Source organism: Thalia democratica, chromosome 8 (genome assembly GCF_965202585.1).
Source record: "Thalia democratica chromosome 8, ktThaDemo2.hap1.1, whole genome shotgun sequence".
Classification (NCBI taxonomy): Eukaryota; Metazoa; Chordata; class Thaliacea; order Salpida; family Salpidae; genus Thalia; species Thalia democratica.
Genome location: NC_139172.1, coordinates 29120840 through 29137070, shown reverse-complemented (window position 1 = coordinate 29137070; position 16231 = coordinate 29120840).

The following is a 16231-nucleotide window of genomic DNA, read 5'->3' as shown; positions in this document are numbered from 1 at the left end:
TAGTTTTTTAGTTAGTTATTAAAGTGAATTTTTTTTAAGTCTAATTATGTAAATTAAACTAAACTTTTGTTGTTAGGTTAACTGTTTTGTTTAATTAACATTAAACTAAATTTCTCTTGTATAGATGCTTTCCTCAATTATCAGCCTTTACTTGCTATGCAACAGCAACAAAAGAATGTTAATAGCTAACAGTCATAAATCTTTCGTTTGATTAAAGTACAACAAATGTTTTGTAGAAAAATTATAATTCAATTTGTAAAAAAATGTTCTCTAACACCTTAAAACTTTTAAAGTCTGCTACCGATTGCTTCTTGCATTTTACTAAAAAATCTATTGTTTTTATTATATACTATTTTAATAAAAAATAAGTACATAAATTGGTATGTAGTACTTGAAGATTTCTTTTTTTTCAAATAATAAACGTTTTAAAAAACTTTAAAAGGACAGCGGTCTGTAAAACGTCAAAAATGTTCACATGTATAAACAAACAATATCAAGAAACCTGTAATATTAACTTGATTGATGATGCTAAAAACAAATTAAATATACCAGGCCAAAGCAAAATGAAAAGTGTTTGTCTACATTAAACTTAAACTAAACTAAAAGTTTGAATAAATATAAACCAAATATACTTTATACTTCTCTCTTATACTTCTTTTAACTTTTAAGCAATTGAAATCGTTTTAAAAAACTAAAAAAATAGACTTTTAAGATTTAAAAAACTTTATCAAGCATACAACATTAAATTAATGTATCGTTAAACCAAACAAGTTTAAAGTAAGTTGAAAAACAAAGATACTTCTGGTTAGCTTAGAAACTTTATTACACTCCCAACTTATTATCAGCATGATGAGCAACGAGTACTTGCAACCAGCAATTAATGTAAAAAATCACTAAATTTTTTCAACAGGCAACGATAGAGTGAACAAACAAAATAACGTGAGAAGAACCTCAAGCTGATAAGTATACAGTAGAGCTAATGCTTTTTTAAAAACTTCAATCACATAAAACTTACAGCAGACGCAATGAACACTCTGCAACCGGCCAGATCACGGTCTAACCGGTCGAACAACAACCAGTGCCAGCCAACCCGGTCCAAGAGCAACCAGTCGCGTTCCTGGACCAACCAATCGCGTTCCAGGACCAACCAATCGCGCTCCAGGACCAACCAATCGCGCTCCAAAACTAACCAATCGCGTTCCAGGACCAACCAAGTGTGCTCCAATCCGAGGAGGAACGGTCAGGCGCAGACGGAACTCGACTACGAAGATGACGAAGAGGACCTCGTCTTCAGCCCACTGAGGATCGGATCGTTCGTGGGAGCGGTCCTTCTGCTCATGTACGGAACGTACGGTATGTACGCGTCAATCGGAACTAATTACGTTAAACCGTTGGTTGATTGTTTTATTTTGATTTAGTCTTTTTTTCTTGCTTCTCATCACGGACTTACTTCTTTTTTAGGTTAAGTTTTGATTTATTTTCATCTTATTGTATTAAATTTAACTAAAACACCACATCTTAAACGAGTTTTTCTACTTTAATTTAATAAAAACACTGTTTTTTGAAAGAAAAAATTTAAGTAATTTTTTTTTAAACCACAGCTTATTAGTTTATTTGTTTAAAGCACACCATGTAAGGTCAAATATTTTTATAAAATGTAAATAAAAAATGTTTTGTAGGAACCCTCGGTTCAATCCGAGACCTCTCCCGCGTCCAATAATCAATACTCCGACACCGTTAGTTGATATTTTTATTTCAGTCTAACTTCTAAATTTAACTACACCTCCTTAAGTTTGAATAGATTAAAAACCTTCCATTTTTAGCAGACTTTTTTTTTACCTTGTTTTAAGTTTGAACGTTGTATTTTCAATAAGTAACAGAGTTAATCAATTAAAGGTATTTGAAAACTGTTTTTTGTTTAAAAAATTATTATGGATTTTTTGTTTCACATAATATGTTGCGATACAGTTTATTATGATTTTGTACATCATTTAAAAAGTTACCGGAAAGTAGACCTGATATTTTTTTGTAGACGACCTCGCTTAATGCCTAGCCCTGGAACAGACCCAAGTTTGAAACCGACAGGTCCAAACAACCCTCCATTTGGCAACCCTCCAGCGGGCAGACCAAAAAAACCCAGACCCAAAAACCCTCCGAAGTTATGGCCAATTGGAGAGCCGATGCCTGTTACAAAACCCAATCAGAAACCTCGGTTTCCTCCGATCGGCAAACCTCCTGCAGGCCGACAATTTCCCGCCATTGACAGACCCAGATTTCCTGCCTCTGACAGACCTCCAGTACAAAAACCATTTCCTGCCATTGGCAGACCTCCAGTACGAAAACCATTTCCCGCCAACGACGGACCCAGAATTCCTGCCTCTGACAGACCTCCTGTACAAAAACCATTTCCCGCCATTGACAGACCTCCTGTACAAAAACCATTTCCTGCCATTGGCAGACCTCCAGTACGAAAACATTTCCCTGCCCTTGTTGATCCTGAAGTTGTAGGGTTTCCAAGTGATCGAGATTACGTTAAAGTACCTCCCGTAGGTAGACCATGGAATCCCAACGACAAACTTGCGAACGGCCCGAAGAAAAATCCGTGGGAAGAGCTGCCCCCGCTGCCCAGGTGGGAGATACTTCCCGGTAATCTCATCAAAGTGCATCCCAGTGAGGTTCCGTATGTTGACAACAAACCAAAGAGGAGTGTGTTTGATGAAAACATGTACCCGAGGAACAAAGACTTTGTTTGGGACGGCGGTGAAAAAAATAAGTACAAGCCTGTCACCGCCGACCCGAACGACAAGTACCATTACCCCGTCGACGGAAATCCCGTCGAAGGCAGGTCTTACTCGAAAAACCCAAGTCCCAGGTTTACCAGGCAACCGAAAGGGGAGCACAAATACGGCGAACCCGAATATCCTGTCAACAAAAAACCTACGGGTGAAAATCTACGGGATGTCAATGATAGAACCCGTGTTGGGCGGAAACCGTCCAATCAAAAGCCCAACAACAAACCACCTTTTCGTAAAATTCCAATAAACATCAAAAAACGTCCTGCTTACCGGTTTCCGAAAGACCCCGTTAAAAAACCTCTTGTCAGTAGATTTCCGGAAGATCCCATCAACATACGTAATATAGACCAACTCGAAGGATATGTTTATGATTCTGATAATCCGTATGGTAACAAACCTGCGGGTGGAAATCTACGGGATGTCAATGATAGAACCCGTGTTGGGCGGAAACCGTCTAACAAAAAGCCCAACAACAAACCACCTTTTCGTAAAATTCCAAAAAATCTCACCAACCGTCCTCCTTATATGTTTCCGGACGTTAAATTACCTCTTCCCAGAAAATTTCCGGAAGATCCCATCAACATACGTAATATAGACCAGCTCGAAGGATATGTTTATGATTCTGACAACCCGTATGGTAAAAAACCGGGAGAAGTTGATCTAGATGATTGGATTGAGAAACGTCTTGCTGCTATACGATCTCATAAAACCTCCAACAAAAGACCAACGAAATACCGGCTTAAAGGTCATGTCGATTCTAAACATCCTTATGATGATCTGCCTGTAGAAAGCTTCCGATTTCCCAAAAAAAGTCCTAAAAGATATCAAGTCCGAAAGAAAAAGTGGTATGAGGAGGACTTCAGCCGAAACGCAGATGATTCCGGTCTGGTTTATGACGATGTGGACTCTGATTTTTTTTGGGACTACCTCTTACCGAAAACGAACATTGATAAAAAACGCCCTCAAAAACCGGGATCACCTTCGAAAAGCAAAGCTTCAGCCGGTGAACATCTAGATGGCATCAACAACCGGGGCCGCCTCAAGTTCGAAAAAAAGAAGCGAACTTTACCCCATTACAATCCCCTTGACGGTGTTGACCAGGGTTTTGTTTGGGACGGAACTAGACAACCAAAAAAAAGCGTAGAAGATGAATACGGGTATCCCAGAAATAATGACTTTGTTTGGGACGGCACCCAACGGGAATTTCCGAAAAAGACTAATAAGGGAAGACACGATCGAAACCGGGACCGCCCCAGATTCGAAAAAATTATGCGATCTTTGCGCGGGAAAACTGAACCTTCGCTTGATGGTGACGATTGGCGCAATGTCGAGAAAGCGGACTCTCGGAAAAAATACAACGTAAAAGATTTCAATCGCCCCAGATTCGATAAACGCATGCGATTTTTGCGCGGGAAAACTGAACCTTCGCTTGATGGTGACGATTGGCACACTGCCAAGAAATTTGACGCTCAGAAAAAGCCCAATGTGAAAGGTTTCAATCGCCCCAGATTTTCAGCCGGTAAAAGCCGAGATCACTTTGAAAATGACTTGATGCCAGAATGGGATAACGAAGACTTTGAAAAGCAAAACTACGGCAAAGGTAGAAAATACTTATTTTTTTGTTTTTGCACAGGTTTTGTTTGAACTTTAATCTCATAACAAAATTTAGTCTTCCTGATAATACAGATTTACGTTTTAAAGCAGCATAAATTTCAAATACTGTTTGAAGGTGGAAGCTACCCAAGCAAGAAGAAACGTTCTTCTTTCAGGAAAAATTCCAGGATGGCGAAAGACGAAAATGGCTTCCGGTTCCCGCGCTCCACCGGAAACCCCCGTTTCCGAAACCTCGATAATGCAGACGGGATGAGAAGCTACCAGCAAATGAGGAATGATGCTAGGGACAAGGGAAAGCTCCGGGGCAGCCCCAGGAGAAGCAGGGGAGTTCCCAGAAGAAGGAAAATGAATGAGGGGTTCGGGAGGAACCTGAACAAAAATCAAAACTTTTAAAAAAGAAGCACCGTCGCAGTTAAAAAAAAATTAAAAATAAGTTAAAGTATATGAGCAGAAAAATGCGTAAAGTAATATAAGTATTAATAAAATAATAATAAAATAACTTAACAAAACTTGTTTGTTTTTATTTGTTTCACACCATGTAAAATAATAATTAGTAGGTACAATTTCAAAGTCTTTGATATGATAGCTTTAAAAATGTTACCCAGCAAAGTTAATAACAAAATTACTGTTGGAATAAAAATTGTAAACTTCTCATCTAGTTTTGTATTTATTTTTTCTAGTAAGGAAATTCTTGTAGTGAACTTAAATTGAAATATTTTACCAGTAAAAAAATAAGAATATCAAACCAATATCAACGATTATAAAATAATTTAACCAAACTAAGTTGTTTTTGTATTTTAAATATTTTTAGTTTATTAATTTAGTATTTCTTGTATATGCCTATACATATATATATAGTTTATGGAAAGACAAAAAAATCGCTCAAAAAAGTTAGTCCTAGGACCTGAAGCACGAAAAACCTTTCAGTTATCGAGTCGCACACCATGGATACTTTTTAACATCTTGTACAGGACGTTAAAACATATATATATATATATATATATATATATATATATATAAGTTCATTTGCACGGTCTTTTATAAAATCTATTTATAAATGTTGCGCAGTTAAATTAGTAACTCAATTACCGTTAACGTAAAAGTAAGAAACATCTCAGTGCTGGTATTGTATTAATTTTTTAGCAAGGAAGCTATTGTAGCCAACAATTTTTGTATATTTCTTTTCCTGTTTGCTTACTTAGCTTGTCTTGCTCTAAACTAATCTAATGTTATAAGTATTTATTTACATTTATAAAAAGTTTAAAACAAGTCAATAGGCTTAAGTTATGGTTTTAAGCAAAATTTGTTCTACAACTTAAGTACCGATTATACATTTTTGTTTGTTATACGTTATTCTGAACAACGCTCCAGTCCGAGGAGGAACGGTCAGGCGCAGACGGAGCTCGACTACGAAGATGACGAAGAGGACCTCGTCTTCAGCCCACTGAGGATCGGATCGTTCGTGGGAGCGGTCCTCCTGCTGATGTACGGAACGTACGGTATGTACGCGTCAATCGGAACCAGTAATAATTACGTTAAACCGTTGGTTGATTGTTTTATTTTGATTTATCCTTTTTTTTCTTGCTTCTCATCACGGACTTACTTCTTTTTTAGGTTAAGTTTTGATTTATTTACGTCTTATTGTATTAAATTTAACTAAAACACCACATCTTAAACGAGTTTTTCTACTTTAATTTAATAAAAACACTGTTTTTTGAAAAAAAAAATTTTAGTATTTTTTTTTCAAACCACAGCTTATTAGTTAATTTGTTTAAAGCACACCTGTTAAGGTCAAATATTTTTATAAAATGTAAATAAAAAATGTTTTGTAGGAACCCTCGGTTCAATCCGAGACCTCTCCCGCGTCCAATAATCAATACTCCGACACCGTTAGCTGATATTTTTATTTCAGTCTAACTTCTAAATTTAACTACACCTGCTTAAGTTTGAATAGATTAAAAACCTTCCATTTTTAGCAGACTTTTTTTACCTTGTTTTAAGTTTGAACGTTGTATTTTCAATGAGTAACAGAGTTAATTAATTAAAGGTATTTGAAAACTGTTTTTTATTATGCATTTTTTGTTTCACATAATATGTTGCGATATAGTTTATTATGATTTTGTACATCATTTAAAAAGTTACCGGAAAGTAGACCTGATATTTTTTTGTAGACGACCTCGCTTAATGCCTAGCCCTGGAACAGACCCAAGTTTGAAACCGACAGGCCCAAACAACCCTCCATTTGGCAATCCTCCAGCAGGCAGACCAAAAAAACCCAGACCCAAAAACCCTCCGAAGTTATGGCCAATTGGAGAGCCGATGCCTGTTACAAAACCCAATCAGAAACCTCGGTTTCCTCCGATCGGCAAACCTCCTGCAGGCCGACAATTTCCCGCCAACGACGGACCCAGATTTCCTGCCTCTGACAGACCTCCAGTACAAAAACCATTTCCCGCCATTGACAGACCTCCTGTACAAAAACCATTTCCCGCCATTGACAGACCTCCAGTACGAAAACATTTCCCTGCCCTTGTAGATCCTAAAGTTGTAGGGTTTCCAAGTGATCGAGATTACGTTAAAGTACCTCCCGTAGGTAGACCATGGAATCCCAACGACAAACCTGCGAACGGCCCGAAGAAAAACCCGTGGGAAGAGCTGCCCCCGCTGCCCAGGTGGGAGGAATTTCCCGGTAATCTCATCAAAGTGCATCCCAGTGAGGTTCCGTATGTTGACAACAAACCAAGGAGGAGTGTGTTTGATGAAAACATGTACCCGAGGAACAAAGACTTTGTTTGGGACGGCGGTAAAAAAAATAAGTACAAACCTGTCACCGCCGACCCGAACGACAAGTACCATTACCCCGTCGACGGAAATCCCGTCGAAGGCAGGTCTTACTCGAAAAACCCAAGTCCCAGGTTTACCAGGCAACCGAAAGGGGAGCACAAATACGGCGAACCCGAATATCCTGTCAACAAAAAACCTACGGGTGAAAATCTACGGGATGTCAATGATAGAACCCGTGTTGGGTGGAAACCGTCCAATCGAAAGCCCAACAACAAACCACCTTTTCGTAAAATTCCAATAAACATCAAAAAACGTCCTGCTTACCGGTTTCCGAAAGACCCCGTTAAAAAACCTCTTGTCAGAAAATTTCCGGAAGATCCCATCAACATACGTAATATAGACCAGCTCGAAGGATATGTTTATGATTCTGATAATCCGTATGGTAACAAACCTGCGGGTGGAAATCTACGGGATGTCAATGATAGAACCCGTGTTGGGCGGAAACCGTCTAACAAAAAGCCCAACAACAAACCACCTTTTGGTAAAATTCCAAAAAATCTCACCAACCGTCCTCCTTATATGTTTCCGGACGTTAAATTACCTCTTCCCAGAAAATTTCCGGAAGATCCCATCAACATACGTAATATAGACCAGCTCGAAGGATATGTTTATGATTCTGATAATCCGTATGGTAAAAAACCTGCAGATTTAAAACTAAAAGATTTGATTGAGAAACGTCTTGCTGCTAGACGATCTCCGAAAACCTCCAACAACAAACCACCTTTTGGTAAAATTCCAAAAAATCTCACCGACCGTCCTCCATATAGGTTTCCGAAAGACCGCGTTAAAAAACCTCTTGTCAGAAAATTTCCTAAAAATCCCATCAACATACGTGAAAAAGACCAGCTCGAAGGATATGTTTATGATTCTGACTACCCGTATGGTAAAAAACCGGGAGAAGTTGATCTAGATGATTGGATTGAGAAACGTCTTGCTGCTATACGATCTCATAAAACCTCCAACAAAAGACCAACGAAATACCGGCTTAAAGGTCATGTCGATTCTAAACATCCTTATGATGATCTGCCTGTAGAAAGCTTCCGATTTCCCAAAAAAAGTCCTAAAAGATATCAAGTCCGAAAGAAAAAGTGGTATGAGGAGGACTTCAGCCGAAACGCAGATGATTCCGGTCTGGTTTATGACGATGTGGACTCTGATTTTTTTTGGGACTACCTCTTACCGAGAACGAACATTGATAAAAAACGCCCTCAAAAACCCGGATCACCTTCGAAAAGCAAAGCTCCAGCCGGTGAACATCTAGATGGCATCAACAACCGGGGCCGCCTCAAGTTCGAAAAAAAAAAGCGAACTTTACCCCATTACAATCCCCTTGACGGTGTTGACCAGGGTTTTTTTTGGGACGGAACTAGACAACCAAAAAAAAGCGTAGAAGATGAATACGGGTATCCCAGAAATAATGACTTTGTTTGGGACGGCACCCAACGGGAATTTCCGAAAAAGACTAATAAGGGAAGACACGATCGAAACCGGGACCGCCCCAGATTCGAAAAAATTATGCGATCTTTGCGCGGGAAAACTGAACCTTCGCTTGATGGCGACGATTGGCGCAATGTCGAGAAAACGGACTCTCGTAAAAAATACAACGTAAAAGATTTCAATCGCCCCAGATTCGAAAAACGCATGAGATCTTTGCGCGGGAAAACTGAATTTTCGTTTGGTGGTAACGATTGGCACACTGCCAAGAAATTTGACGCTCAGAAAAAGCCCAATGTGAAAAGTTTCAATCGCCCCAGATTTTCAGCCGGTAAAAGCCGAGATAACCTTGAAAATGACTTGATGCCAGAATGGGATAACGAAGACTTTGAAAACCAAAACTACGGCAAAGGTAGTAAATACTTATTTTTTTGCTTTTGCACAGGTTTTGTTTAAACTTTAATCTCATAACAAAATTTAGTCTTCCTGATAATACAGATTTACGTTTTAAAGCAGCATAAATTTCAAATACTGTTTGAAGGTGGAAGCTACCCAAGCAAGAAGAAACGTTCTTCTTTCAGGAGAAATTCCAGGATGGCGAAAGACGAAAATGGCTTCCGGTTCCCGCGCTACACCGGAAACCCCCGTTTCCGAAACCTCGAGAATGCAGACGGGATGAGAAGCTACCAGCAAATGAGGAATGATGCTAGGGACAAGGAAAAGCTCCGGGGCAGCCCCAGGAGAAGCAGGGGAGTTCCCAGAAGAAGGAAAATGAATGAGGGGTTCGGGAGGAACCTGAACAAAAATCAAAACTTTTAAAAAAGAAGCACCGTCGCAGTTAAAAAAAAAATTAAAAATGAGTTAAAGTATATGAGCAGTAAAAATGCGTAAAGTAAGTATAAATATTAATAAAATAATAATAAAATAACTTAACAAAACTTGTTTGTTTTTATTTGTTTCATACCATGTAAAATAATAATTAGTAGGTACAATTTCAAAGTCTTTGATATGATAGCTTTAAAAATGTTACCTAGCAAAGTTAATAACAAAATTACTGTTGGAATAAAAATTGTAAACTTCTCATCTAGTTTTGTATTTATTTTTTCTAGTAAGGAAATTCTTGTAGTGAACTTAAATTAAAATATTTTACCAGTAAAAAAATAAGAATATTAAACCAATATCAACGATTATAAAATAATTTAACCAAACTAGGTTGTTTTTGTATTTTAAATATTTTTAGTTTATTAATTTAGTATTTCTTGTATATGCATATACATATATATATATAGTTTATGGAAAGACAAAAAAATCGCTCAAAAAAGTTAGTCCTAGGACCTGAAGCACGAAAAACCTTTCAGTTATCGAGTCGCACACCATGGATACTTTTTAACATCTTGTACAGGACGTTATAACATATATATATATATATATATATAAGTTCATTTGCACGGTCTTTTATAAAATCTATTTTTAAATGTTGCGCAGTTAAATTAGTAACTCAATTACCGTTAACGTAAAAGTAAGAAACATCTCAGCGCTAGTATTGTATTAATTTTTTAGCAAGGAAGCTATTGTAGCCAACACTTTTTGTATATTTCTTTTCCTGTTTGCTTACTTAGCTTGTCTTGTTCTAAACCAGGGTTTCCCAAAGTGGGCCAAGTGGCCCCCTAGGGGGCCATGACAGATACTCAGGGGGCCATGAGCAGTAAAGGGGGAAGAGGGGGGGGGCCATGAGCAGTAAAGGAGCCACAGGGGGGCCATGAGGCCATAACTTGAAACTTACACTAGATATTCTTGAGTTGCAGATGAAGAGCAAAAAAAAAAAAAAGGTCTTATGTGTATTTTATGGCAGTTTAGAAATTTACACTAGATATTCTTGAGTTTCAGATGAAGAGCAAAAAAAAAAAAAAAAGGTCTTATGTATATTTTATCGTAGTTTATGAGTAATCTATATGTTGAAGGGGGCCATTACTTTTTCAAACTCTTTAAAGGGGGCCATTAGCAAAAAAGTTTGGGAAACCCTGTTCTAAACTAATCTAATGTTATAAGTATTTATTTACATTTATAAAAAGTTTAAAACAAGTCAATAGGCCTAAGTTATGGTTTTGAGCAAAATTTGTTCTACAACTTAACTACCGATTATACATTTTTGTTTGTTATACGTTATTCTGAACAACGCTCCAGTCCGAGAAGAAACGGTCAGGCGCAGACGGAGCTCGACTACGAAGACGACGAAGAGGACCTCGTCTTCAGCCCGCTGAGGATCGGATCGTTCGTGGGAGCAGTCCTCCTGCTGATGTACGGAACGTACGGTATGTACGCGTCAATCGGAACCAGTAATAATTACGTTAAACCGTTGGTTGATTGTTTTATTTTGATTTATCCTTTTTTTTCTTGCTTCTCATCACGGACTTACTTCTTTTTTAGGTTAAGTTTTGATTTATTTACATCTTATTGTATTAAATTTAACTAAAACACCACATCTTAAACGAGTTTTTCTACTTTAATTTAATAAAAACACTGTTTTTTGAAAAAAACAAAATTTAAGTTTTTTTTTTTCAAGCCACAGCTTATTAATTTATTTGTTTAAAGCACACCTGTTAAGGTCAAATATTTTTATAAAATGTAAATAAAAAATGTTTTGTAGGAACCCTCGGTTCAATCCGAGACCTCTCCCGCGTCCAATAATCAATACTCCGACACCGTTAGTTGATATTTTTATTTCAGTCTAACTTCTAAATTTAACTACACCTCCTTAAGTTTGATAAGATTAAAAACCTTCCATTTTTAGCAGACTTTTTTAGCAGACTTGTTTTAAGTTTGAACGTTGTATTTTCAATGAGTAACAGAGTTAATTAATTAAAGGTATTTTAAAACTGTTTTTTATTATGCATTTTTTGTTTCACATAATATGTTGCGATATAGTTTATTATGATTTTGTACATCATTTAAAAAGTTACTGGAAAGTAGACCTGATATTTTTTGTAGACGACCTCGCTTAATGCCTAGCCCTGGAACAGACCCAAGTTTGAAACCGACAGGTCCAAACAACCCTCCATTTGGCAATCCTCCAGCAGGCAGACCAAAAAAACCCATACCCAAAAACCCTCCGAAGTTATGGCCAATTGGAGAGCCGCTGCCTGTTACAAAACCCAATCAGAAACCTCGGTTTCCTCCGATCGGCAAACCTCCTGCAGGCCGACAATTTCCCGCCAACGACGGACCCAGATTTCCCGCCATTGACAGACCTCCAGTACAAAAGCCATTTCCCGCCATTGACAGACCTCCTGTACAAAAACCATTTCCTGCCATTGACAGACCTCCAGTACGAAAACAATTCCCTGCCCTTGTAGATCCTGAAGTTGTAGGGTTTCCAAGTGATCGAGATTACGTTAAAGTACCTCCCGTAGGTAGACCATGGAATCCCAACGACAAACCCGCGAATGGCCGGAAGAAAAATCCGTGGGAAGAGCTGCCCCCGCTGCCCAGGTGGGAGATACTTCCCGGTAATCTCATCAAAGTGCATCCCAGTGAGGTTCCGTATGTTGACAACAAACCAATGAGGAGTGTGTTTGATGAAAACATGTACCCGAGGAACAAAGACTTTGTTTGGGACGGCGGTGAAAAAAAAAAGTACAAGCCTGTCACCGCCGACCCGAACGACAAGTACCATTACCCCGTCGACGGTAACCCCGTTGAAGGCAGGTCTTACTCGAAAAACCCAAGTCCCAGGTTTACCAGGCAACCGAAAGGGGAGCACGAATACGGCGAACCCGAATATCCTGTCAACAAAAAACCTACGGGTGAAAATCTACGGGATGTCAATGATAGAACCCGTGTTGGGTGGAAACCGTCTAACAAAAAGCCCAACAACAAACCACCTTTTCGTAAAATTCCAATAAACATCAAAAAACGTCCTGCTTACCGGTTTCCGAAAGACCCCGTTAAAAAACCTCTTGTCAGAAGATTTTCGGAAGATCCCATCAACATACGTAATAAAGACCAGCTCGAAGGATTTGTTTATGATTCTGATCATCCGTATGGTAACAAACCTGCAGATTTTGACTAAAAGATTTGATTGAAAAACGTCTTGCTGCTAAACGTTCTCCAAATACCTCCAACAACAAACCACCTTTTGGTAAAATTCCAAAAAATCTCACCAACCGTCCTCCTTATATGTTTCCGGACGTTATATTACCTCTTCCCAGAAAATTTCCGGAAGATCCCATCAACATACGTGAAAAAGACCAGCTCGAAGGATATGTTTATGATTCTGACAACCCGTATGGTAAAAAACCGGGAGAAGTTGATCTAGATGATTGGATTGAGAAACGTCTTGCTGCTATACGATCTCATAAAACCTCCAACAAAAGACCAACAAAATACCGGCTTAAAGGTCATGTCGATTCTAAACATCCTTATGATGATCTGCCTGTAGAAAGCTTCCGATTTCCCAAAAAAAGTCCTAAAAGATATCAAGTCCGAAAGAAAAAGTGGTATGAGGAGGACTTCAGCCGAAACGCAGATGGTTCAGGTCTGGTTTATGACGATGTGGACTCTGATTTTTTTGGGACTACCTCTTACCGAAAACGAACATTGATAAAAAACGCCCTCAAAAACCCGGATCACCTTCGAAAAGCAAAGCTCCAGCCGGTGAACATCTAGATGGCATCAACAACCGGGGCCGCCTCAAGTTCGAAAAAAAGAAGCGAACTTTACCCCATTACAATCCCCTTGACGGTGTTGACCAGGGTTTTGTTTGGGACGGAACTAGACAACCAAAAAAAAGCGTAGAAGATGAATACGGGTATCCCAGAAATAATGACTTTGTTTGGGACGGCACCCAACGGGAATTTCCGAAAAAGACTAATAAGGGAAGACACGATCGAAACCAGGACCGCCCCAGATTCGAAAAAATTATGCGATCTTTGCGCGGGAAAACTGAACCTTCGCTTGATGGCGACGATTGGCGCAATGTCGAGAAAACGGACTCTCGTAAAAAATACAACGTAAAAGATTTCAATCGCCCCAGATTCGAAAAAATTATGCGATCTTTGCGCGGGAAAACTGAACCTTCGCTTGATGGCGACGATTGGCGCAATGTCGAGAAAGCGGACTCTCGGAAAAAACCCAATGTGAAAGGTTTCAATCGCCCCAGATTTTCAGCCGGTAAAAGCCGAGATCACTTTGAAAATGACTTGATGCCAGAATGGGATAACGAAGACTTTGAAAACCAAAACTATGGCAAAGGTAGAAAATACTTATTTTTTTGTTTTTGCACAGGTTTTGTTTGAACTTTAATCTCATAACAAAATTTAGTCTTCCTGATAATACAGATTTACGTTTTAAAGCAGCATAAATTTCAAATACTGTTTGAAGGTGGAAGCTACCCAAGCAAGAAGAAACGTTCTTCTTTCAGGAGAAATTCCAGGATGGCGAAAGACGAAAATGGCTTCCGGTTCCCGCGCTCCACCGGAAACCCCCGTTTCCGAAACCTCGAGAATGCAGACGGGATGAGAAGCTACCAGCAAATGAGGAATGATGCTAGGGACAAGGGAAAGCTCCGGGGCAGCCCCAGGAGAAGCAGGGGAGTTCCCAGAAGAAGGAAAATGAATGAGGGGTTCGGGAGGAACCTGAACAAAAATCAAAACTTTTAAAAAAGAAGCACCGTCGCAGTTAAAAAAAAAATTAAAAATAAGTTAAAGTATATGAGCAGTAAAAATGCGTGAAGTAAGTATAAATATTAATAAAATAATAATAAAATAACTTAACAAAACTTGTTTGTTTTTATTTGTTTCATAACATGTAAAATATTAATTAGTAGGTACAATTTCAAAGTCTTTGATATGATAGCTTTAAAAATGTTACCTAGCAAAGTTAATAACAAAATTACTGTTGGAATAAAAATTGTAAACTTCTCATCTAGTTTTGTATTTATTTTTTCTAGTAAGGAAATTCTTGTAGTGAACTTAAATTAAAATATTTTACCAGTAAAAAAATAAGAATATTAAACCAATATCAACGATTATAAAATAATTTAACCAAACTAGGTTGTTTTTTATTTCAAATATTTTTAGTTTATTAATTTAGTATTTCTTGTATATGCATATACATATATATATATAGTTTATGGAAAGACAAAAAAATCGCTCAAAAAAGTTAGTCCTAGGACCTGAAGCACGAAAAACCTTTCAGTTATCGAGTCGCACACCATGGATACTTTTTAACATCTTGTACAGGACGTTAAAACATACATATATATATATATATAAGTTCATTTGCACGGTCTTTTATAAAATCTATTTATAAATGTTGCGCAGTTAAATTAGTAACTCAATTACCGTTAACGTAAAAGTAAGAAACATCTCAGTGCTAGTATTGTATTAATTTTTTAGCAAGGAAGCTATTGTAGCCAACAATTTTTGTATATTTCTTTTCCTGTTTGCTTACTTAGCTTGTCTTGTTCTAAACTAATCTAATGTTATAAGTATTTATTTACATTTATAAAAAGTTTAAAACAAGTCAATAGGCCTAAGTTATGGTTTTAAGAAAAATTTGTTGTACAACTTAACTACCGATTATACATTTTTGTTTGTTATACGTTATTCTGAACAACGCTCCAATCCGAGGAGGAACGGTCAGGCGCAGACGGAACTCGACTACGAAGATGACGAAGAGGACCTCGTCTTCAGCCCGCTGAGAATCGGATCGTTCGTGGGAGCGGTCCTCCTGCTGATGTACGGAACGTACGGTATGTACGCGTCAATCGGAACCAGTAATAATTACGTTAAGCCGTTAGTTGATTGTTTTATTTTGATTTATCCTTTTTTTTTGCTTCTCATCACTGACTTCCTTCTTTTTCAGGTTAAGTTTTAATTTAGTTAAATCTTATTGTATTAAATTTAACTAAAAGCTCACATCTTAAACGAGTTTTTCTACTTTAATATAATAAAAGCATTGTTTTTTCAAAACAAAAAAAAAAAGTATTTTTTTTCGAACCACAGCTTATTAGTTTATTTGTTTAATGCACACCTGTTAAGGTCAAATATTTTTATAAAATGTAAATAAAAAATGTTTTGTAGGAACTCTCGGTTCAATCCGAGACCTCTCCCGCGTCCAATAATCAATACTCCGACACCGTTAGTTGATATTTTTATTTCAGTCTAACTTCTAAATTTAACTACACCTCCTTAAGTTTGATAAGATTAAAAACCTTCCATTTTTAGCAGACTTTTTTTTACCTTGTTTTAAGTTTGAACGTTGTATTTTCAATGAGTAACAAAGTTAATCAATTAAAGGTATTTGAAAACTGTTTTTTATTAAGCACTTTTTGTTTCACATAATATGTTGCGATATAGTTTATTATGATTTTGTACATCATTTAAAAAGTTACAGGCAAGTAGACCTGATATTTTTTTGTAGACGACCTCGCTTAATGCCTAGCCCTGGAACAGACCCAAGTTTGAAACCGACAGGTCCAAACAACCCTCCATTTGGCAATCCTCCAGCAGGCAGACCAAAAAAACCCAGACCCAAAAACCCTC